The sequence below is a fragment of the Mycteria americana genome, chromosome 3 (genome assembly GCF_035582795.1).
Source record: "Mycteria americana isolate JAX WOST 10 ecotype Jacksonville Zoo and Gardens chromosome 3, USCA_MyAme_1.0, whole genome shotgun sequence".
In the NCBI taxonomy this organism is placed as follows: domain Eukaryota; kingdom Metazoa; phylum Chordata; class Aves; order Ciconiiformes; family Ciconiidae; genus Mycteria; species Mycteria americana.
Window position 1 is genome coordinate 64,563,684 of NC_134367.1, and position 25,984 is coordinate 64,589,667.

Genomic DNA, 25,984 nt, shown 5'->3' on the forward strand with positions numbered 1-25,984 from the left:
CACCAATCTCACCCACCATACCTTTAATCACTCTGATGTCTGCCTCCATGTGCTGCATGCCCCTGGGCTCAGGAACCTTATCATATTGTTGATCTATATAGAACCATGCACACTCTCTATCTATAAATAACAGAAGTAATTATTACTAGTAAATAACATACACTAGCTCATTTAAAATGAATCATGTTCTTCAGTCACCCTGGAGAACGAATCAAATAGGCAAAGCTACAAGGCATCACTGTAAAATACTTCTTATATAATTATTATGAAATTGCATTAGGCTATGACTCATTCCTGCAAATGCAGGGTTCATTGAGGGTAATTAAAATAAGTCACTATCTCTTCAAGGCAGTGACTCATAGGTTGCTGCCCATAGCGGAGTGCAGTGAAGTCAGAGAGAAGCTCCTCTCTTCCCACTGAAAAAGCAATAGCAGCTTATTAAAGCAGTGGGTAGGCTCGGTTTGCCCATCCCTTTAGTCCATTTAGCCAGCAGGTTTGGATTTTTTCCCTACCCAAGAAGTAAAATCAACTACATATTAACTGTCTTACTAGGACTATAGGGAAAAAGAAGGGGGCTAAAAACAACTGGGATATACCCAAATGCCATTTCCCTAAATAATTGTTTGTAGGATTTAAAAAAAATGGTGTTGTCTGTGTGTAGCAATATAGCAGCCATGTAATCAAAAGTTGCTAACGGTAAGGGGCCATACTTGGTAGGTATATATGCGACATTTAATGACAGAAGTCAAGTTGCAGCTGAGGTTGAACTAAGAGCACCCAAGAGCCAAGAAGAGGAAATTAAGAGTGTCATGCTCCTTTGATACTATGAGAGGAATTACAGCAAGACAGGTGATGTCAGCCTCTGCACCCGTATTTATCTGCACAATAGCTGACAAGAGTTTATATTCTCAAATCTTTTTAAAAAATACATGCTTTAGTCGAGTCAGGTTGGAATAATTCATATAGTTTGGGTCGCCAAAATACAAAGCTATGAAAAAAATTAGTATAAAAGACAGGAGAATTTAACTGCACTGCTCTCCCACACTCCAGCACTAATGACAGCTCATAAGTAGCTCTTTGTTTATCTCTACCATGGTTTTCCATGCTCTACACTTGGTGTTCTGTGTTTTCTAGTATGCTTTGCTTTGCTAAATGCATTTTATCTTCTGTAAGTGTATTCTTTTCATGAGCTTTTCAGCTCTTTCGATGTGGGAAAAGCCAGACATTAAATACATTTCTCATTTCTATTCTTAACAGTATTTCATATCAGAAGATTGCTGTCCACATGATGAGAATTAACTTAGGGAAAAGAGTATGCTTTCAATATATAAATTAATCTAAAATCTACCAATGCTGGGAAATGTATTTCTTGGGAATACATGATTAAGCCGATAGCATGTTAAAGGAATGCTTCCTCATTATAAACCCCTTTGCAATAACACAGATCATAATTGTAGGAATCTGTGACAGTTCAGTATTAATTAACTGGCTTCTTTTCCTTAAAGCTTACCATCCCTGCGAAAGCTTGCAAAAAATTGTGCAATATGAATAATGGAGCACATGCAGAGTTTAGACTGTTTTATGAGCCCAATCAGAATGAATTTGTTGAGGAAGCTGCCAGAAATACTGAAGGATGTGCAGAGTTCATGATGTCCAAGTCAAGTTAACTTAAAATGATGCTTTAAACACCTACCTTCTCTTTCAGGCTTCACAAGCACGTTCCAAGTATTGAGTGGTTGCTTCACCACTTTCCCTGTACCGTGGCGGACATTATCGTACCATCTCAACAAGCCCCATTTGAATATAAAGCATGATATTGTACATTGGCCCCAGGGCCTAAAAGGCAGGGTGGAATTAATTTAGCAAGCTGTTTTTTGAAGAGGTTTAACTGCCAATTTATTTATTTTCCTGGTTGGGAACTGAGATTGTAACTGATAAAAGCAATCTGCTTTGGAATTTGTACCCAGGTTTGCAAATATCAATGACACATCACTGGGTATAAGCCCACTTGTGTAAAAAAAAAGTGTAAATTTACATTTTTGTAATTGTACTGGATCTGGCTGGGATGTAGTTAACTTTCCTCATAGCAGCTCATATAGAGCTGTGCTTTGCATTTGTGGCTAGAGCGGTGTTGGTAACACACCAGTGCTTTGGCTATTGCTGAGCAGTGCTTGCAGAGCATCAAGGCTGTCTCTCCAACCTGCCCCACCAAAGGCCAGTAGGCTGGAGGTGGACAAAAGTCTGGGAGGGGACACAGCCGGGACAGCTGACCCCAACTGACCAAAGGGATATTCCCTACCATATGATGTCATGCTCAGCAATAGAAGTTGAGAGAAACGACATCGGAGGGAGTGGGGGGGGGAAGTTAAGGCATTTGTCTTCCAAAGCAACCACTGCACATACTGAGGCCCTGCTTCCCAGGAAGTGGCTGGACATCGCCTACTGATGGGAAGTAGAGAATACTTTTCCTCATTTTGCTTTGCTTCTGCGTGCAACCTTTGCTTTTCTCATTAAACTGCTTTTATTTCAACCCATGAGCTTGCCCATCGTGTTTTCTCCCCCTGACCTATTGAGGAGGGGGAGTGACAGAGTGACCTGGGGGGGAGAGGTGTCTGGCATCCAGCCAAGGTCAACCCACCACAATAATATTCACAAACTTTTAACCTCCTACTCTTTGACATGCCAGAACTTTCAGTTCAGGTAGGAAGAACTGGAAGGTCTTTCGTAGCTCATCATTGCATCTGTCTATTCTTCATGCCTCATTTGTACACTTTCTCATTCTTATGGTTCAGGTCTTCATGTGATATAAGCTCACACAATTCATTAGGTGTTGCACCAACCTATTAAATGGAAACATCACATGTTATCTTTTTGCCAGACCACTTTGCACAGTGGCTCTCTTGTATAAAATGAGTTTTTCATTTCAAAGCAGTGAGTCATGGACACACAGCAGCACTCTAAAAATCAGCATCACAAATAACCAGCCCCAGTGAATAAATCTTGTGGACTGTTTTAGCAGAGAGGTGCTAATTTTGTGACACAGAAGTCCAGAAGATCACACTAAAATCCTTAGCTGACCTGTCAATTGTAATGATATTTATCAGTGTTCTGGCAACTCTATCCAATGTTTCCTTCACATAAAATCAGTCCACTCCCTTTTTCCCTCAGAAATCTTTTAAGACCATAACTGGACAGAGCAAAGAAACTTACTAAAATGTTCTCTGTTCTGTTCCCCTTTTTGCAGGCATGTGCTCAAGCACTCTGGAAAAGAATTCAACATTTTTCACTAAAATTACTTCTAAATACAAAAAAATCCATACTAGGGAACATCAGTCACCTCACACACAGGAAACCTTTGAAATGTGCTGTGTATTTCTAAAAGAAATAGTTTGAATTCCAAATTCTTGGCCTTCCTGAAATATGCTGAACTTCCCTCCTCTCATTCATGTCCATCCTAAAAAACTCCCATTGCTTTGTCTCACCAGTGGAATTTCACTGGTATGGAAAAAGAACCACCAAAGCCATTACTGCAGGACCAGGAACAAATGTGTATGAATTATGTATGTTTGTGCACTAAAGAACTGTATGAGATTGTTTTTATTATAACCGTTATCCTGTCTTTCCCACTCCTCCATTCCTATTAATGTTTCTGATTTGTCTCAGTTAGAGACTGTGTCCCTGCGATATCTATGGCACTAATGGATGGCACTAGAACAATAATGACTACAATGCCATTGCTTATAATGTTCATCCGGAGGACCTGGCAGCAAGCTAATCATAGGTACAGAATTAGTTAGGGTAGACATACGCAAAAAGTAAATTCCTTTTATCAATACATCACTTTTATTGAACAAAACTGGACACTCAGCTGTCTGAATTGTGTCTAATGGCTGCATTTAGTGCTGTTCTTCATGTTATCAGGGCAAGTCGGTCAATCTATATATGTCAACTTCCAAGACAAAGCTTTTTGCTTCCAGCAGCAAAAGAAGACTCAAGGCTAGATCCTGACCAAATAACTACAAATGCAGTTTATGGAAGAGTGTAACCTTTGAATTGCTTGTTGTAGTACTTCAGAATAAACTGAAACCAAAAATTAAAGTTATTCTTGATTGCATATGCCTTATTTAATCCAATGAGTTAAAGGAAGAAGTAACGTCTTCCCACTTTGAGTTTGTATACATTGAGATAGCAATGTGTTGGCTTTTGACAGAATCAATCTTTTTTTTCTCCTAGCTATGTTCATACAGCATGGCCAATGTTTTAATTTTTGTCATTGTGAAATGTTGGTTTGATTTTCAGTGTAGTATCACAGATATTGCTATCCCTCAGACACTTTGGAAGGCATTCACAAACTCAGTGGCCCATTTATTTAAAAGCTGTGCTTTAAATTGTTTCTGTGCCACAGAAAACATTTACAGCTGTGTTTTCAAATAGTACAAGGAATGTTTGGAAGCCAGGCACACCGGTACTGAGACACGTAATTAAGTTTGCTCCTAGAGATTTGTGGCAGTACAGTTTGCAATCCTCATTGTCACTGAGAAACACATGCCTAGGCCCATGTGAGGCTAGGATTGCTTATCACTTCTCTCTCTCTCAGTCTTTGTGTCCCTTTTTTTTTTAATAATCAGAAAGATTCAAGGGGGGCAACAAGTATTTTCTAAGATAGGTAATTGGTTTGGCACAAGGATGTCTGAGTAGGCTGGGACTCTTCAGCTTGGGAAAGAGACAACTCATGACAACAAACGATAGAAGTCTAAAATATTACAAGTGCCTTGAAGAGAGGGAAGAGGCATCAGGTTTTCACCCCTTCCCAATAAAAAAAATCTAGGGCCCATCTAATGAAGATGGTAGGAGCAAGGGTCATAACAATGACAGCTGGTTCATTGTGCAGCAGGTGCTAGAACTGTGAAATTGACTGCCCAAAGAAGTCATGAGAACTACAGTTTAGCTGAGTTCTCCAGGAAACTGGACAAGTACATGGAGAAGAAACCTTTTATTCTGGGGGCTCTGTCAAACAAGTTTATCTTGTTATTGCTGTTCCTGAAGCACCTACTTATGTCCAGTGTTGAAGAAAAGGTACAGGGCTAGATGGATCCTTTGTCTGATCCCTTCGTAACTGTTTTAAAGTTTTTATGCTATATATTCTTGGGACTGGACTTCCTAGGAATCGAGACAAAAGCTCCTGTGGCACTCAACTAACTGTCAGAGTCCTTACAAATGCTTTGGAAGCTGTTCACCAGCTTCAGCCAAGGCTGACAGCCATGACAACGTTTCTGAAATAGTAATGGTGTACACGTTTTCTGAAAATCAATGGGAGGAAGAAGAAACAGATCCAAATTGTTCACAGAATCACAGAATAGTTGAGGTTGGAAGGGACCTCTGAAGGTCATCTTGTCCAACCACCGCTCAAGCAGGGCCACCTAGACCCAGTTGCCCAGACTCTAGGAAGAGAGGAAAAGGCTTAAGTATTAATCCATCAGACACCAGAGAAACAGTACAGAAGAGAAACAAGAAGAAAGATTTGATAAATATTGCAGCTCATGGAAATCAGTTCTTACTGCAGAAATTTTACACTGAAATATTTTGGGGGACAGAGGTGATGGGAATTGTACTTTCAAAATTTGAATTTGAGTTTATCAAGCTGGGTAGTTCTTAATCTTCATCTTTCTCTTGATTCCTTGGCATAATTGCGCTATGCCCTATGACTAAGATGTTATAAATAAACTCCAGCTATAAATTACTCATAGCTCTCAAATATAATATATTGTCCTAGTTTCAGCTGGGATAATTTTCTTCCTAGTAGCTGGTATAGTACTGGGTTTTTGAATTTGGGACGAGAATAATATTGATAATACATTATGTTTTAGTTGTTGCTGAGCAGTGCTTACACTAAGTCAGGGAGTTTTCAGCTTCTCATACTGCCCTGCCAGCGAGGAGGCTGGAGGTGCACAAGAAGCTGGGAGGGGACACAGCCAGGACAGCTGACCCAAACTGGCCAGAGAGATATTCTGTACCATATGATGTCATCCTGAACAAAATATGGGGGAAGTTGGCCTGGGGGGCACAGCCGCTGCTTGGGAGCTGGCTGGGCATCGGACAGTGGGTGGTGAGCAATTGCATTGTGCATCACTAGTTTTGTGTATTCTTTTATCATTATTATTATTTTCCCTTCCTTTTCTGTCCTATTAAATTGTCTTTATCTCAACCCCAGAGTTTTACCTTTTTTTCTGATTCTCTCCCCCATCCCACTGCGGGGGGGAGTGAGCAAATGGCTGTGTGGTGTTTAGCTGCCTGCCGGGTTAAACCACAACATATATAATATTGAATTATGAAAGTAATACATACACAATGCATTAATATTGCAGCAGCATCCAAATAATTGCTGTGTTTCGAATATACCTAAAAATACCCAGGTCTGACCACAAAATCCATTCCCATTGTAATAGTGCTAAATGGCATAATGAACTTCAAATAATTCTTATTGTCAGCTGCATGTGGAGCTTTCAAACATAGCACATCTGTCATGGCCAACAAATTCTCCTTTTGCAAAGAAAGCAGAAGCCTTTCTCTCTGCTGCCATGTCCAGGATGTTGCTGGTTACCTAATACCCACTCAGCTTTCCTTCATGTAATTTAGATTTTTACTTCAAAAAGCGCCTTGGGATATTTCAAGTATGAAGGGAACAATTTAAATCCCATTTTTATTCTCTGTCATGCCAAGGGGCACAAGTAATGACCTTACGCAATGTTGCACCACGTTGCATAGGCTGATGTGGTATTACATAACATTGGCTAGGTACTGAAAGAAACAAATGTTTTCAACATACGCACAAAAAGCCCTAAACGCAGGGGTCCTTTCAGTGCCCTGAATGAGCACAACAATATAGACACTGTGAGCAACAAACCTGGCTTTCATGTGAACTCATTCAGACAGACACGTAAGAGCAGTGCTCCTGTTGCGCTCTCTTTGCCCAGGAGTGAACCAGGAAATGTTCTGTTAAATCTCCCAGCCAAAGCAACTGGATCTTGCATTGTAAAATAACGTTCCTTTTTTCAATCAAAGATTACAATGTTGGTGACTACACACCCTTTGATGATCATTTTTGAATCCTCTATTTCTATTTCAGTCACAAAACCAAAGTCAACATTGAAATTCAATGTTTGCCTACACTCCTGTGGAAAAGTGAGGGATGCTCAAGCAGCAAGCTGTAATCTCTAAGAATACAGGGTCAATACTGGGCCATCGCTAAGCATCTGCACACTGTTCCCTGTATGTGTTAGCTCACTGTTGATCAAGCAGGACAAGCTAAGCTTCAGAGAATGACTTAACGATACATAACCAAATTTGACCTGCTTCCTTACTCTTTTACACACATTCAGAAACTATTTTATTTTATAGCTCAGTAAAAAAAAATCTTATAGTACAATGAAAAGGATTTTCCTTTATTAAATAAAACCACTGATGAGCGTAACGTGCTACCTCTATTACTCCAGACACTAAGGTAGTGTCTGCTCAGGGAATGTACTGCTACTGTACCAGGGAGCCAGCTATGAGCACTGAACTGATAGCATCTATATGAATAAAGAACTATCTGGGAGCAATAAGAGCATGACTTCAAAGTAAGATGGTTTCTAAGAATCAGACTTCAGACACTGCTGAGAGAAAAAACTGAAAACATTAGAGAGCAAAATTTTAAGCCAAAAGGAAGTCTGTATTTGGAAGCACACATCTTCCACAAAGTATTTCCACTAACTCATTAATGCAGTCATGTTAGAAAAAGATGGTAACATATCTGGCTGATGTTCTCATGGGAGGTTTGCATGCTCAGATACTGTAGTTGCCAGTTGCCGCTGCATTCTACATCTTAACTGTTCAGTTACTGATAAAACAAATCTTCACTACATCAGGTATTATACAGTTAATACTCGTTTTTAATTTTCTTTTTAATATTCAATAATTCTGCCAGCTAACTTCTGATAACTGCATACTTTTTCCACACTTCAATCTTTCGAGCTCTAACTGTAAAAAAGTCTGGAAATAACTGAGAAAAAAATGTCTAACAGTCACATTTCAAGTCATCATTTTGTTATTAAAGCCAGAACTTAAACTCTGTTCTTACAAAAATAATGTATATACTTAAACTATGAGAATATGCTGGATTTTAATGTCCTAGTGAAGGATGTCATCAATGAATTATAAACCAATCATTTTACAATGTATTGTTTTTTCAGATGGATGATAACAAAAAAGAAATTGAAAGTAAAAGGAAAATGCAAGTAAAAGCTACTGATAGACAAGTTACGGAATGTGAAAATATGAAGTAAAGCCATTCTATATCTGTGCTTCCTCTTGCTTGGCACACTGGCAGTAGCAGCAAACAGAGCAACAGAGCAGCAGTAAATCTTTATGAGCAAAGTTGAAGAAACCACATGAATATTCATCTAATTAGCCAATCTAATCTCTACGTCCATTGAATTTCCTAAATTAACATGTTCAGGTTTCTTCCACGAGGTCTTGAGGAAGCTTTTCACATTATAATTTCAAGGGTAATATTTACAGCAATAATGAGCAACCATTCTCCTGCAATATTGAATCATGAAGGATTACTGGAGAATGAAGGTAAAAGGAAGGCTTAGAGACACCATTAAAGAAGTTATGAAACCTTCCATAGAGATATTTCTTCTGTTACTCTTTGTGAAACTGTTATTGGTGTGTTGCAGGTTTTTAAAGATCTTTCCCTTTCCCTAACCATAAAGAAAGATGTTCTGATGATGATGACAGCCAAAAGACCTCCTGAAAGTGATATGACAAGTTTTATTTCTCTCAACTACTTTCAGAAATAATTTCTATTTTGTCTATATTCTAGGATATTAATTCAGAAACAATAGTGAAATGCAGCTGATTTCTGTGACCTTTTTTTTCCAAAATAAAATTTATTAATAATTTTTAAAATTTTAGTTAAAAAACCGTTTGAGGCATACTGGAACTTTAAAAACAAAATTCTCAGTTAACCACTCTAAATTAGACTAAGAGAAATTATTTTCTGAGTTGGAGGAAAGTCATACTAAATATAGATCACCAAGAGCACATTATTGTTAGAAACCTTGTCCGCTTACACACTTCAATGCTAAGGGACGTTATGTAAGTACATTACAAATAAGTGGTTAAATAAAAACTCAGCTCAAGTTTAGCAGAGTTCATACACTTCAGTGAAGTCAGATGACAGTGTCCAGTGGCTGCCACAAATGTTAGCTCAGTTAATGGTTTCACTTGTAAACCATTAAAAATCCGCTTTTACACTATTTTATATTTAAACTAAGCCAAACCAGCAGTGCCACAACAGCGTGTACCTGCGAGTGATGGACTCAGTTTGATGGATGCCTCAAAGTCACCACAATTTACACGTAAGTTACGACTGCAAAGTTTAACTGCTGATTAATGACAGCTGTCTCTTTCACATCCCAATCTGGGAATTCATCTTGAACTCCAAGTCCCAGAGCAGAGAGGAGAAAGGTGAAGTACAGACTCGACTAACAGAAAAACAGGTTGGAAGGAAGCTGAAGACGTCACTGGTCCTTCCTGCTCCCCAGGGCAGGGCAGGCGTATGGTACATAGCTCGTTCCCCAGAGCCTTTCCCTGGGGGGCTCTCAGGGACCTCCTGGCACTTCCAGCCATTCCCCAGCCAGTCTGCTCCAGCACTTTGCTATCATTTTGAAGCAAAAAAAAAAAAAGGGAATGTATGAGTCCCCATAGAGAACAGCTATTCGTTTCATACAGCTTCATATATTCTCAGTGTCTGTGGATAAATCACACTAACACAGTCTAAGTTGTCATGGTATCACAGTCTAAGCTAGAAAACATGACTTTTTCATTCCAAAGAAAAGAAAAATGCTAGATCCTAAGGTGTTTCTAGCATATAGGCAAAAGTTGTCTCACAGGTCACCACCAGTCTGTCATAGAAAAGAGAAAAACAATTTCAGTAATAGTGACGGCTCGCTGTGTCCAGAGCCAAAGTTCATGTTAAAGTGATTCTGAGCCGGAGCAATGCTTACGCCCAAGAAGGAGGCTCTACCCAGTCTTTTTGTTCAGAAAAAGATGAAAGAAGCTAAGGCTGGTCTGAGCAGAGGCCCTCCTCTGCAGAAAGGAAGGTTATCTTTAATAAATAGCAAAATACTGGAAGCACAAGACAGAAGAAATACTGTGAAGTGATGAGAAAAAGGGTAACACAGGACAGGAGAGAACCACCCAGGATATGGCAGATCCCGTTTCACACTAACAGGGGCAACAACACTGTATAAATGAGAATATGAATGTCCTGTGTTCCCTCTTTGCTTTCCTGATTATCTTTAGTTATAGGCTGCATGAATTATGTAGGGACCCAGCTAGGCTGTGCAATTATAGCTGTGAAGATAAAAGCCAAGTCAAAAAGCTTGCTATCCTTTTTCACTTGTTATTTCCATCTCATTCTCCATTTATTGTAATAAATGTGGTGAGATCTGAATCCTATGCAAAATAGGGCTGAAAAATCCCCGAATACCAAGGCAAGACAAGCCCTGATCCAACAAGGCAGTTACTTATGGGCCTGACTGTAAGTGCACAGATAGTCCCATTGAAGCTGGAGCAACTGCTTGAATGATGATACTGCTTAGTACTAGGGTCTTCATGGGATGTGAGATGTGTCTTTGCAGTTACCAGAGGACAAACAGTAAATCATACCCAGTGCTATCCAGACACACACTGTATTATTTTAGTGCACGGTAAATAGCTCGGCCACACACCCTGCTTGCTTACAAAGTGGCATGCTTGTCACTGAAGACATCGGAGCCCTCTAAACCAAGATGTACTGCTGCCTCCCGTACAAGCCAGTGATGAACAGCTTTCATTTCAGTCACATCCCTTTTTGTGTCTACCATAGCGAGGGCCATTCCACTTCTCCGAATGATAAAGGGGCTACAGACACCATATCACAGTAATTAAAGATTTATAGTAGTGTAAATAATTAACACTCCCCCTTTCCACTGAACACAAAAGTCACGCTTAGATGAATACAAAAGCAGCAGTAAGCTCATACTAGGCAGCTGAAACCAATTTATCTATGATACATCTCAGAAGCCTCACATCCTCTCTCAAAAGAATATCTTTTGTTAGGTCAGGATATAAAGTGATATATTGCATATTTAGTTCTTTTTTCAAAAGACTGAAGCTGTCCCCCTATTTCAGAACTGCTTGATAAAACCAGTCTGGTTTGTGTTTAGGCTCAACAAAGTAATGTGCTGAGCTCTTCAAGTACTGGAGACTATACCACTCCTCTAGTCCTGACACCAGCAGTCTTGTTGCCATCTGGAAACTTCATGATAGGAGAATTTTTTTTTCCCTTTGGAATTTTAGGTACTACTATATTAGGTACCACTATTTTTTCCAGTCATTTTTCCACCATAAAAGTCACAATCGTGAGTTCTGGGCACAAACTCTTGAGGAGTACTTAACACAAATGCAGGCCTTAATTGAGAGACATGCATTGTTATGTCCCTACTGAAAAAAATACTTTTGTCTCTCATTTTCTTTGTATCCTAATGGGATGGCTTTAAATCCCTTTAGATGCACTTTTAGTGCACTTTCAAAGCACTGTTCCAAAAGCACGAAGTATGCCTGAATTAAAATGTTAGGGTTGCAAAGACCAGTAGTCAGAAGGGATGAAGCAATGCCAGAAGTAAGGAAAACATGGTAAATTTAATATAGATCCATTGCTCATATGCATTATGGTAATGTCATTAGCTGCTTGGTCACTTGCTCTTTATTTACAGGCTTTTTCTTTCAGTCACTGCACATAATGGAGTTGTTCTGGTATGAATGAAATGTGCAATGACAAAGGTTATTCTCTGCAGTTTCTCTGCCTCAGCTGCTGCAGAAGCTGGAGCGTGAAAGGTGAACAAAGTTGGCTAAACTCAAAATTTCTGTCTCCTAGGGAATGTCAGTGTTCTCTTTCAGGTGCTTCAAGTTACAATTAAAAAGGGAAATAACAATATTTCCTGCAAGCTGGAAATTCTGGTGAGGTTTTGTTCTGTAAAAAGAAAAAAGCCAGGTAATTTGTTTCAGAAACACGTCCAGAGCTTGCAAGTTTCTGGTTCCTTGAGTGACAGACAAGAAGATTGCCTCGAAGCTTCTCGCACGCCAGCACCGGGAACACGCCTGCCTCCTCCCTGCCAGAAGGCAGCCTCGCCGGACCGTGCAGCCCCTCAGCCTCAGCTGCACCCTGCCAGGGCCAGCCCTCGGGGCTCCCCCCTCCAAGGCCCTCGGGCACCCCGGCTAGTCCAGGCCATCAGCAGACACATCTCTGGCTCCCAAGCAAACCCCTTCTTTGGCTTCCTGGGCCAGCTCATTTCCTCCGAAACGCAGCTGCCTGCCCTCGCTGACGCCCCTGGTGTGTTAGGAAAGCCTAAGAAGAGCCAAGCAATTTCTCTTAGCCTCATCCTCAGGACAGGCTGGTTTGGATTGACATGCCCTCATCTCCAAGACCATCACGGCAAGGAAGATGTGTTGCCTTCAACAAGTGCGCTCGAGTACTCGAGCTGCAAGGAGAGCTGTTGGGACCGGCGGGCAGGTGTCCCCTGCGCCGTAGCGGCCTCAGGGCATGCTCCCACCCCAGCTGCAACGCAAGTTTTGGTGAGGAGACGTGTCCATGCCGTCCTATGCTCGACTCCAGGCAAGCGGAAAGGTGACTTTATGTACCTCTGTACTTATGTACCTAGGGCCAGAGAGAAGGAAACAGCCCAGTCCCCGGGGTCGAGGGGAGGACGTTTGCCCGGGGCTCCAGGAAGGCGTGCTGACAAGCGGAGGTTACGCAGAGGCAGGGCCTGCCCCAGGCTGGCGTTTCTTTCACGGAAGGGGTTGAGTATTCTTGTACCTGGGCCAGGATTTCTGTGCCAAAATCTGCCTAATGAATAAACCTCCGGGCCTTCCTTCTAAACCAGTTTCATTCCACAATCATTTTTTACGGCCAGGGAAACAACATTTTTGTGAGAATCCATTTGTAATATGTCTTTTTTTTTTCTTTGTCTCCTTCTCCTTCCTCCTTTTTCACAGGGGTGCAGCCTGACCCTTGGTGTCTGGCAGCCACAGGCCCAGCAGCGCCCGGGGGGGTCCCGCACGCACCGAACGGGTCTCAGAGTACTCAGGGGTCATATTCATTTCTCTTGAGAGGTTCTTAAAGACATTTGATTCTTGTGACATGAAACTAGTTACTAAATAACACGGATTCAAAGCTTAGAGTTACCATTTCTCATCAGGCTGCAGCCAGGCGGTGAGGGGGAGGAAGAAGGCAATATGTGAGCTGCAGAGGACACTGAGCCTGCAAGCGCCAATGAAAAGACTCATTATTCATCAGGATTTCAAGCTGAAAACGTAAACTCAGCTGTTTTCTGTGGCCAGTATTGGTTCTCTCTGTTGCACCACTGATGACCGCACAAGGTATAACACTGTCTTGCCGTCACAATTTCACTTAATCTTGTCAATTGTGATAAAAAGCCCAGATGCTAATTTGCTGTAACATGACTTTATCAGTGCTTTACTGGTGGAAGAGGACCAGGATTAAATAACTGGTCAGAAGGGGCTTTCCCTGTTTCCCTGAGACAAGAAGAGGTGTACGTAGGGAAGAAATTGAGAGACAGCAAGGAAGATGGGGGTGAATGAGTGTGTATGCATGTTGTATTTCTTGTACTGGGAACAGTGGGGACATTTGCAATCTAAATCACACTCCTAAAGAGGACTAGATACCCTAAGCAGCAGCTACGAAATGGGTCAGCTCTGCTTTTTAGAGGGTTCTGCTTTGAATACAGCCTCCCAGCCAGCCTGTCGGGCACTGGGCATGAGGGGATCCCATTCCTAAAGGCACACAATGCAAAACATGTGAGACATTTGAAGAGACAGCAGAAGTTTCTCTCATTTTAATTAGTGAATAAAAAAGAAAGAACAAAAAAACCTAATGAAGCAAGCAGGTGTATCTTTTTGTTTCCCCAAGACAGAAATGTTCTTTTCGTCTATTCAAAAATCTCTGGAGCAGGCTGCAGATTCTTTAAAGCTTTTCATTGCATTAAAATATCCTCAGATTATGGCATGTTCTCAATAATATCCTCCTGCAAAGTGTTCAAATATTCATATAATGAGGAAGAATGTCTATAAGCATGTTTTAGTGATCTGCAGTGGAAGTTCAGGGGTTTTAAATGCTTGTTTTTCAGACACACATTCAGTGAATCTCTGCCTTTAAGTACAGCAGATTATCTCAGTATTTCTTGAAAGCATCTCAAAAAGCTTTATGAATGTACAGATTCATCACAGAGTTTTCCCCTAGAGTCAGAGGATGAACCTTAGGAACATTCGGAAGAACAAAGGTTTTGAGGGTTTTGCATTTTAGGCTTGTAGAGCACATATAAAAACCAGCTGTGCCAAGGAGCCTGGGAAACCCACTCCCAGGGTTTTGCAGAGATCCCCTGGAGTCAGCTGGTGCCTTCTGCCAGCCTGCAGTACGCTCTGAATCAGCTCTGACCACGCAGAGCCCCAGCGAAGAGCAGGAGCGTGTGCGCAGCTGCTTGCTTTTTACACGCCCACTTACACTCGTGTCTCTTCAGAAGCTTGTTCTCCCACCGTGTACTGCTGCCTCTTTATCCTGTGCTTGGGATGACGAGGAAGCAGCTTTGAAAGGGTATGAAAACAGGAGCTACAGCCTGTGACTAGGACCTCATTGTTCTTGTACACAGGCTTCATCTCAGCTGCCGTATCCTTTCCAAAATATGAAAGCTTGTTAGAGAAAGGTATGTGACGCATCAGGGTGCCATTTTCCCCAGACTTTTTGCTGATTAATTTTGTATCTATCATCTGAAGCAGGTAGGAGGAAAAGCACCTTACAGAAATTTTAATACATGTAAATAAAACAAACATGTGGAGAGCCCAGAACACTTTTCTAAAATCCCATCTCCATCTGTCAATACGAAAAAGGAAATTTTTTTACCTACATAGTATTTTCCCAGCAATTCCTAAATAGAATTAGAAGCATCAGAAATTATGTAAGAAGTCTGTTGGTGATTCTGAGGGTAATCATACATGTTGAGGATGTCTGAATAACTTGAATAACTTGTGGTTTAGATTTCACATTCTGGCTGCACGTATTGTTAACTTAAGCCAAGCTCTGAATTTTGTTTGTTACTTGACACAGCCAACAATACCTCCAAGATGGTCAAATACACTTTCAGAGAAAACTAATTAGCTAAAAAAAAAAATGCATTATTCTACAGAGGTATTGTGGCTTCTCTTTCTCTTTGAGAGCTGGATAAAGACATTTAAAATAATGGAGATATTTGAATGAGATGGTAACAACCTGAGATCCTTCCGTATGAATTACCACTCTCCGTAGTGCCAAGAATTCCCTCAAAGGAGCCATAAGTGCTGATGGCAAGGACTGAGATATCTTACTGGTTGGAGTCGTTTTAAATTGTCATCCATGGGTGCTTAAAGTTCCCATCATACCGGCAGTTTTCTCTGGTTCACTGATCAGGAAAACAGAACTGGCTAGCTCTTCCCCTAATTAAGGATTAGGATTTCATCCTGCAGGCACCAACCATCCTCTTCCTTCACTACCATTCATTTCACAGGTTCATTGACTTAGCACTTACAGAAGAGATATAGTCAAGCAGCCCTCCTGCATTGCCATTGTGTTATTTAACTCTTACTGCTGCGTGATACTTCAGAGCCCTTTGAAATAACAGGGAGGAGAGAAGCTGTTCAAAGAGGTTATCACAGAGGCATACACGATTGACAGTCCCTTCCTGTCTCACTTCATGTGTTTTTTGTTTGAGAACACGTTGATCCCATGATCCCTCTTGGTTCTTAGTTAAGGATATGACATTGGTACATCTTTCCTGAGACTTATTTGCCCATCTCTTGTGCCATCTTCATTTTCTTGACAGTTTGAAAGATTCTTCAGACATGAAGCTAAGAAAATGCCCCTTCCTTTCATCACGATCAAATTATCATCCCAGTTCCATCTATTCAAACTTGTTGTCTCCCTCCTACTTCATATCACATCAGTGAGTCAGAATCTGGCTTTCTATTAAAAGCTGCTATTATGCCACAAAAGCACATCCCTCCATGCACCTCAGCATCCCCTATAAGATCCCCTATCATTCCCTTCTTTCTTTTCTTCCATGTCCAACCATGTGTGTGAGCTACACCCAACATAGTTCCTTAACTAAAATTAATTGCGATCACAATGTCTTTATCTTTCAGTATGTGTAAGACATTGCTCAGGGTGAATTTCACCCAGCTTCAATGCTTTGCTTTGCATGTAGCAAGGAATACAGAAGAAAAGTATTCATTGTCTTATCTTGACTATGGTGGTGTGCTGAGACCAAAGCAGAGATTTGCTATATTTGAGATGCAGCACAGGCCTTTTATGTTCAAGCTGCTGCTGTTGATACTTGGAGCTGTACCAGTTGTACTGTTTCTAATTTGGAGAACAGCAAGCACAGGGGGTTATTGAATGCAGCCACATGGTCTACATTTTCTCTCTGACACCTTTTCCTGTGTGACCCTAGCCCCCTCCCAAGAGCCAGACTAAGATGCTTCTATTGGATAAGACAGAAAAAGATCTTCCAATGTTAGTAGCCAGCATATTTCTCTTATATGAAATAGAGACCATACCTTGGATTTGATACAAGAGTAACTAGGTCATTAAATAACCTGGCAACCTACCCAAAGGGCACAGAGGCATCTGCATGGGGAATTTTTTATGTAAACATTTCATTTCAACAGTGAACAGCTATCATTAGTCCTTTAACATGCACTTTGCATAATCATCAGATAATTCCCAGCCTTCTCTCCTATTTCATTTTTTTTTTAACTCTCCTTGTCACCTATTGTCCTCTTGGTACATTTCTGCATTGCCATGCAGCATTATGTTGTGTAACCACTAGACAGATTAGCCTATTTTGCAAACTGAGCTTCATTGTAAGCTAACAGGCATCTGCTAAATTAAGTTTGTAATAAAGCCACATCTATCGCAGATCACCTTGGCTTTTAACTGTTGATGAACGGGAACTTACTTCACAAATGCTTTCCTTTTTTTCCACTTTTTCCCTGTGCCAAGACACTCAGAATAGCAACATTCATGCATCAAATGTATTATAGCATTGGGACACCCTGGCCTCCACTTTATTATTTTAATCATTATTCTGCTTTGAATTTTTGGCTGTGTTTTATTCTCTGTAGCATGAGATTCTAGTAGGTTCTTGTGATGAGAGGTCAAACTAAATAAAAATGGCCCTGCTGGTTCTGTCAACTAAATTCAAACATTACTGTGAAGCTTTACAGCAATAATACTTTTCGTGCTACTATATTCTGTAAGCAATTCCAGTGGAATCCCTGTTCTGAGTGGTTTATTATAGCTCAACCATAAAAATGTGCTTTGAGCTGAAAGTGGATTTATAAGATTTCTGCCCAGGAGCATATGCTTTGTAAAATTTAATTTAAATCAGCTTAGCTTTTTTTTTCTTTAAGACTGAAGAATAAAAACAAAAATAGATTATTAGTCTTTTTCTTAGTAGAAAAAAACCCTCACTTTTGTTTTTATAGCAAGTAGGCTTTATTCTTGCCCTTCATGCATATATGTAATTCCACCAACTTGGGGAAGACATGGGGAGGACCATGAGAGCAAAACTAGTCTTCCATATTTTAAATGAAATATGGAGGCTGTCTGGCCAACTATTTGGACTAGGATTTTCTATTGGGTAAAGGGAAAAATAGAATCAGTGATATTATTATTATTATTATTATTATTATTGGAAAAAAAGAGGCTCTAGTGCACGTAAACTACTTTTCACAACAGTTAACAACAAAGAGTTCTATGAAATGACAATAGGAAAAATCTCATTCAGTTTGGTATAACTCAGTTTACAGACCCACTATTACTCTTGGGATTCCTGGACACAACTTTTTTTTCTGCTTTGACAGTTGGTTTGTCAAAGCAGAATTTGCAGGTTTTTTTCCAGTTTTCCATGATTTCCAAACATGTGGACATACATCTTGCTGAGAACTTCCTGACAGAAATATGCCAACTGTCTCACACATTACTGGTGGGCTAACAACATGCAGTAATTCCTCCTGCAGTCTTTAGGTGGTGTTTATAATTTGGTATGGAGTTATGTGTCATGGTAACATTTACATAAAGGATAGAAAAGCTGCACCTTCTGGAATAATGGCATCTAGAGTGATGAAAAGAATAACCAGCAAGTCTGGTTTTATCTAAAAGTGTTATCACAGAAAAGCTTTTTCAAACCACATAACATTTGTTATTTGTAGTTCTTGAGGAACAGGGAGAATACATGAATGCAAAAGTGAAAAACTACATTGATTTAGTTCAAAGTGACAAACATTCATTTCAGTTTGACATAAAATATCATGGTTTTGTTTTAAATAGATTTACTGTGAATTTTTTAACTTTGTTTTACTTGAGTGAGATTTTTCTGACCAATATCTCCCCTTTTCCACCCAGCCTTATCAAACAGCAGCATTGGCTTAAAGAATAGTACTCCATCAAGCGTATTGCAGTTCCTCTGACAATATTCAGTCTCATGCTGGGAGCATTGCTTGTGAAGAACTACAGCCCCGGCTACATTTAATCTTCAAATTTTATTCACCTGAAGGCCACCTTTATAACTTGCCAGAGGTCATATGGACATTGAGCAGAGCAGATTGAATTGAGCAGCTCATCAGACAGAGCTGTGCCATTTCATCTGAGTCAGCAGACAAACTGCTCACCAAGTAACAAGGAGTTTGGAAATGTAGGAGTGATATTGCTCATGGAAACTAGGAAAAAACTGTCTGATGGCAGTGTATGGGACATACACAGTCTAATTCAGGGGTTCCATCAATTCAGAAGGAATATGCTTTCCACTGACTTCTGTTTCAACATAGTTGAAGATGAAGCATTTTCAGATCTCTCCTTGAGAGAGTACTTGTCATGTGCCCCATGTTCTGGGCACTCTAATTCCAAACATTTGTTTGTAGAGGCTTTTCTTTTTCCTTTCCTTTCCTTTCCTTTCCTTTCCTTTCCTTTCCTTTCCTTTCCTTTCCTTTCCTTTCCTTTCCTTTCCTTTCCTTTCCTTTCCTTTCCTTTCCTTTCCTTTCCTTTCCTTTCCTTTCCTTTCCTTTCCTTTCCTTTCCTTTCCTTTCCTTTCCTTTCCTTTCCTTTCCTTTCCTTTCCTTTCCTTCCCTTCCCTTCCCTTCCCTTCCCTTCCCTTCCCTTCCCTTCCCTTCCCTTCCCTTCCCTTCCCTTCCCTTCCCTTGTGCAAATACACAGAAACTGTAAAGCATCTGGAATCTAAGGTATTTCTTTGTTTGCTATACTATGCATTTAAGTTTCACCAATTCCATGGAATTGAGCCTGAACTTTGTTGGTAACTATGGTGACTAAGGTAATAAATGAAGTGACAAAGGTGCCTCAGACTTTTTTTACAAGGGAATAAGGAACAGCTAGAAACAGAAACCTCTACTTTTCACAGACAGGTCATTCAGTCAGCCGCTTACGTAGGCTGTTAATATACAGATGGGTTTTGAATCACTTGCCTCCACCTGTATGAATAGGTCTGTTTCTCCCCTTCTTTAATGGCAATGTGCTGAGTGCAATGAGACAGGCAGATAAAGTTCTGAAGCAGTTCCCATCGGGGGATGGAGTGGCACTATGTCCTAGACAGACAGATATCCTCCAATTTACCCTATGCACTGCAGTGGGAGCCTGCCTCCTTGAGCAGGAGAAGTTGCTTTCCCGTGTGTTTCTGGCTCCCCTGGTAGCAGAGATGCTGCTGTGCTGAATGTAACTATAATTATGCATCCTGCTGTCCCATTTCTTTGATGCAACAGGGTAGGAGGGAAGACCTTAAACAGGACTGCAGTTGCGGGTGGCCAATTATCTAGCAGGGTGTTTGGGAAAGAGCCTTTTGCTGTTTACACTTCATTACTAACTGTGCAGAAAGCAATTAACACCTGGCCCCTCTTCTTTCATTTTTGATACCTGTATAAACAGCAAAAAGGATGCTACAAGCAGCAGAAGAAATTCAGACTGATCTCTGTGATGAGAGTGGTCTGCTCAGTCCTGATGCTCCAAAACCAGTAAAGTTCTGCACTTGTTTCATACTGATCTCCATTCAAATAAGGCAGCAGGGGAACAGCCAGAAAACACTGACCTCTTTGTCATAATGATAAAAACAATACTGTAGCAGCTTTAAAGTATGAAACTAGTAGCTTGATTAGAGCAATAAAATGTTCTCTTGCGATTTCATGAGATGAGCAGGAGCGCAGAAGATTTTGCTTGCTTTTGGCTAGGCATCAGAGTGACATGATACCTATGGTGTCAGGCAGTATGAGGTTTTGCTGTGTTTCGTTGCATCCACTTGAATATAGATACCGGTATGTGTATTTCTGTGGTATAAAATTCACTGCGTGTATGAAAATCTGACCCTTACATCACCAGAATTAACTTCCCTGCCTATGTTGGTCTCTTTTCAGTGCTCCATACCCAAAGTCCTTAGAAACAGTACACTGGCACAGTTCTGCTATGTGGACAGAAAGAAAAGCCAAACAATCCTCTTTCCTAGTGCACCCTAGTGCACCCATATTCCCCAGAAACACCTCCTTGCCCAAAACATAGAAATGCTCATTTCCTCCTGCCAACCCAGTTTTCTTAGCTTGCGAGTGGAGAGTCACAACTTGGCTGGGTTAAATTAGCAAAAGCTCTCACATAGGCAGAGCAAGTTCTGAGACTTGCAAACAGAGCATAAGTCGTGATGTTGAAATATAATCTATGGCTTGTGTAATAAGTAATAAATCTAGTGCCCAGAGATGTGGTTTGAGAAATAAAACAGCTCGAATTCCCTGCCAGCTTGGGTGACATAATCCAGAGCAGAGTTATAGGCACTAAGAAGCTCACCTGAACATAGTTTGTGGAAGTGCTTTCCCCTAAGAAACACAACCATGCATCACTGGCTTTATCTGCATTTCATGAATGGCCCAGATTTTGTCCCAGCAAGCCCCTGACTCTGCTGGTTTAGTGTCCTGATAAACTGGTAGATTTTCAGCTGGGAGGCAGTAGCACCAGCTTTGCTTTTGAGGAATTAGGTGTCATCTTTGAGTTGAGACTAACACCTGAGCGTGTCATGCTCCTCTTGTACTTTATTCCAGCATGCAGTCCAGCTACTGGTCTAAAACGACAGATTACTTTAAAACAGTGTTTAAACTCTGTGTTTTAATTAGCCTTGGTTCAGAGTACTTGATTTCAACCTCGGTCTAAAGGGGTTGCAAACACACCTCTCCCATCTGGCCTGGGAGAGCTCCCAAGTGACCTTTGAATGATTTGCATTTTTCTCTAAGGCCCCAAATAAATATACAGCCTTATTGGGGATAAGGAATTATTCATGACACAACAAGAAAAATACAAACGATATGTCACTATAAATTCTTAAATGAGCTGGTTTCACTTTCTGTTCTCAAAGTTTTTTCATTGTTTGATCTGTCATAAATATTTCTCTTAGCTCTTTAAATAGCTATGGCTTATTGATGTATGTGGGAAGATGACTTATTGCAGTGGTAGAACAAATTAAATTCTCTTTTAAACGTGAGCTACTAAGTGCTGCAAAAGAGAATGGGTTCTTCAATGCCAGATCCAGACCCCAAAGTCTCAGCACTAGTTGCACATCTCTGAAGGACAAATGTTAATGTGACAAACTGAACAAGGTCGCTGTTGAGACTTACTCACTGGATACTTACTTCCCCTCATCACTAGAACCATTATTTTTATTTACTTCTAACCAGGAAAAAAATTGTGCTGGGCACAATTTACCTTTTTTCACAGGCCTAGTGAAAGCCAGAGAATATCAGTGGCATGAATAACTATACAATCTCCCCTGATTTCTAAAATCTCAGCTACCATTCAACATTAGCTGAATGGGTCTTGTCTTATCACAGTGGACCTAACATCTTCCTACACTTTTCATTATATTGATTTCTAAACCTTATGTAACTTTTTACAGGGACTGCAGGGAAGAGGGAAAAAGTGAATGTTTAAAATGCATTGAAACCATGTTTTGCCTTGATGAAATATGTATCAGTGTGAACCAGCAACCCTGTGTTAATAAGCTATCTAGCAGTGATAAACAAGTACCATAGGAGGAAAATCATTAAAAATCATTTAAAAAAATGAGATCTCATCTTCTGATTTATACTGCAGGATTTTTTTTAAATACTGCTTTTTAATCATGTCTACACCGATCATTATTTATTTTGCAACTAGAGAATTTCACATCAAGATCTTGTGTTTCCTAGGCTTGCTTCTGTCCTGCTGGAGCTTTTCCACACCACAGCCTGGCTGAGACATCGAGGCTTCATTCATGTCCAGCACCCTGAACTCCAGACAGCCCCAGAGGCCACTGCACCCTCTCCAGAGCCAACAGAACAGTGCCCGCTGTGACAGTCTCCTCTCCTAGCTCCCTGCTGGCCATCATTCCTGGCAGACACCTTGGTGTCAACAACCCTGGACTTGCCAGGTGTCCTCACCCACCTGGAGATGAACTTTCCCAAACCCTTTGCCCCACTATTTAAGCCAGAGGTGAGGAGTGTCACTAAGCTGCTAAGCTGTCTTGGGTACCAAGGACCTCAATGTGGTTCATATTTATATAAAAGTGCTCTGTAGGCACTGCAGCTGCCTCTCCAGCATCACTGCCCTACATCCGTGCTGCCTGCAGCCAGGATAGGTTCTTCTCTCCCCTTCCTCCCTGCCTTACAGCCCTGGCTGTTTGACCAGGTTGCATTAATAATGGGGTTTCCTTCCTGTGAATCATGGCACCATGAACAGAAACCTGCATTTAAAGGACCTGTGATTTGCTCTGTTGTAACAAACTCTGTTTCTTGAAGGAAGAGTGAAACTGAGGTTCTGACACCTTTATAATTATATAAAATACATAACAAAATTTTCTTTTAGGTCTAAGTTGTACATTGAGGTCAGTAGGAAACATATCACACTATGATCAAGGGTGATACAATGCCCTCAAATTCAGTTTTCAGAATTCATTTGTTCCCACTTTCAAAGCCTGGTGGGCTGTGCAGAAAAATAAACCCTCTTCTACCATGTACCAGCATGCATGCGTACAGTCCAGATTGCTCTGCTGTCCTTTGGCAGCCCAGGAAAAGCCAGGCAGTGATTCCTCTTCACTCTTCCTAAATAAATGCCTGTTCCACTGTGAGTCCCAGAGCTCCTCAACCTCTGCAGACTAGGGAGAAAGAAAGGACAGTGGGTCATACCTGACCTTTCATTAAAAAAACAATCCAGCGTCAAGTGGGAAAACTCTTTGCTGCCTCTGTGTTTTGGCAATATGCAAGAATTAGAAAAGCTGGTCTGCAGTGGTATTAGCAGGTAGGACTTCACTCACATTTGAAGCCATCTGATAAGCTTACATATTAACCCTGCTGATTTACGTTAACACTTAGCCATGGTGACAAGTACTCTTTGCACTTACTGCACACTGGCACTTTGTCTTTCTGCCTGCAAGGAATTCAAGTAGAGATTAGTGACGTTAATGAGGAAGAATAAGAGGGTAGATGTAAGCAAATCTTGAGATATTGGCATGTATCGAATAAGTCTGCAAACGTAGCAATCAGAAAATACTGATTGACACTCAGCACAGGTTGTGCTTTCATCAAAATACAATGCCTGATGATTCAGTTCTGTCTGGTTTTGCACGTCTTCTTTAAACCATTGTTAAGCGCTTTTTTGTAGAAGGAATTCCAGGGGAATTCCAGAAGGAATTTTTATTAATTTTGTTACAAATATTGGGATTTTTTTCCCTTGTTTTGTTCCAACACAGCAGTTATAAAATTCAAGCCCAGAAACCACTGTTAAATATTAAAAGTCTCATAATTCAGATGCTAATGCCCACTCTGGAGATCCACAGGGCCTACTTTTCTCTGAGGCAGAGAAGATGCAGTTGTCATTACTGCTCAGAAGTACAGTAAAATAGTTTACTCTGTCTTTACCCTGCACAGAATTTTGTTGTTGAAAACAGAGATGCCTACCTGAAACAGAGAAATATGAATTAGCCAAACTACAGACATGGCTAAACAAATCATCAACCACAATTCCTTTGCCTGTTTGCTACTCCAAAACACCAACCTGTGCACAAGTTCTTCCCCAGCCACAGCTGTGCACTACCTGTCTCCTAAGTGAAAGCAGAATAAACTATTTCATATCTACGGCACATGTTTCTACCAGGGCAATTACTGCAAGGTAGCCACAGTGCTATAAGCTCACACCCCATCTGAGACATAGTTCGTCTGTGAAGCTAGCCAACATCAAAAGCAAAGCACACATCACATGTTCTGTTCTTGGAGAGGACAGGACTGGGCTGTGGCAAAATCGTAATTTCAAGGGACAGGGTAGCTTTGAGGTGCCAGGCAATGCAGGGGGCAGGAGGAGGCAGGCAGTGCCCTGGATGCAACGCGAGGGAGGCAAAGACCTGCAGGAGATTCCAAGGCTGGTGGTCCTGAAGGGTATGTAGAGAAAAAGGCAGAAACTTTGAGTCCTGCCTTTAAAAAAATTGGGAGCCCTTGTCTTTGTTCACACTGACCTTGCCGTTACTCAACCATGTAACTGTCTCCTCAGACAAAAGGCCAAAAGCTAGATGAAGAGACAACTCTTGTCAGACTGTCCTGTCATGGGTCACTTAGGGAGCAGCCACTGATCCATTTTCCTGCACCGGGGGATCAAATCCATGATTCCTAAAGTATTTCTGATTAACATTTTCTGCAGAGCCAGCCTTGGCTGTGTAGCCAGGTAGTTTGCTCCAACGAGCACACTGTTGCTAGAGCTAACATTTACTTAGCTGCAGGTGGATGCTGGTGACGTTAATAGAGACGGATAGGAAGGGAGATGGAAGCCAAGGCTAAGATACAGGCAGAGATTAGACAGGCATACAAAAGTAGCAAACAGAAAATATCGATTGGCGCTTAGCATAGGACTGTACTTCCAAGCAAGAGCGCTCAGCTGACTCAGGAGGCTGTATTTTTCCTCTCACAATTTCACTAAGTCATTTCAGCAATTTTACCCTGTGGCCTCTTTCCCCTCAGGCAAATAAGAATAATCACCTTATTCATGATACCCCTTTCCCAAGCCAGATGAGTAGTCATGGCCCTTCAATCTTTTGTTCAGTTAGTTTCCCCCAGTTTTGTCTCGTACTGTTGCTTTTATTTGCCAATGATTTTGCTGATCTCCTCTGAGCTCCCTAATGGTTTTTCAGTTTACAAGAGAAATGTCCATGCTAACACCAGTAATCTCATCCAGACCTTCCTCAGACAGTACAGGACAGACCAACTAAACGACCACACACAGCTCCTGCTGCAGGGACACATACCCTGGAGAATGGGGTGGTAACAGCACTCTGGTAACTCGCTCAAACAAGCACGTGCCATAAACCCCATGCCGACCTCTCTCCCTCAACAGCAATGCCCATATTTCCTAGCCCTATGGCCCACTGTCCCTTTGCAGTCGATGAGGCAGAAGGGGCAAAGACCTTACAGGATTTCGGACCAACTCTCGAAGCATGGCTGGCAAGGGGGTGGGATTCAGGGTGCCAGTGATATGACAAGAAGGCAGGTGGGACTCTGGTGGCCAGTCAATAACAAATACTGACTGTCCAAGAAACTAGCAACATAGCAAAAAGGATGCTCAGCCTTCTTTGCCTCAGAAAAAGCAAAAACCTTATGCTCAGCCGTCTTTGCCTCAGAAATGTTGGCATTAAAGCAGAACTTTAGAACATTAGAGCAGAAAAACTAGAGAAACCTTTTCTAATTTATGTTGATTAGAGGACCAATGACTTCTGCAGCTGACCTGAGACTTTACAGCTTAAGTCTCAGACCAAAAATCCGTTTTGGTCTGGTCTTCCAAATCCCA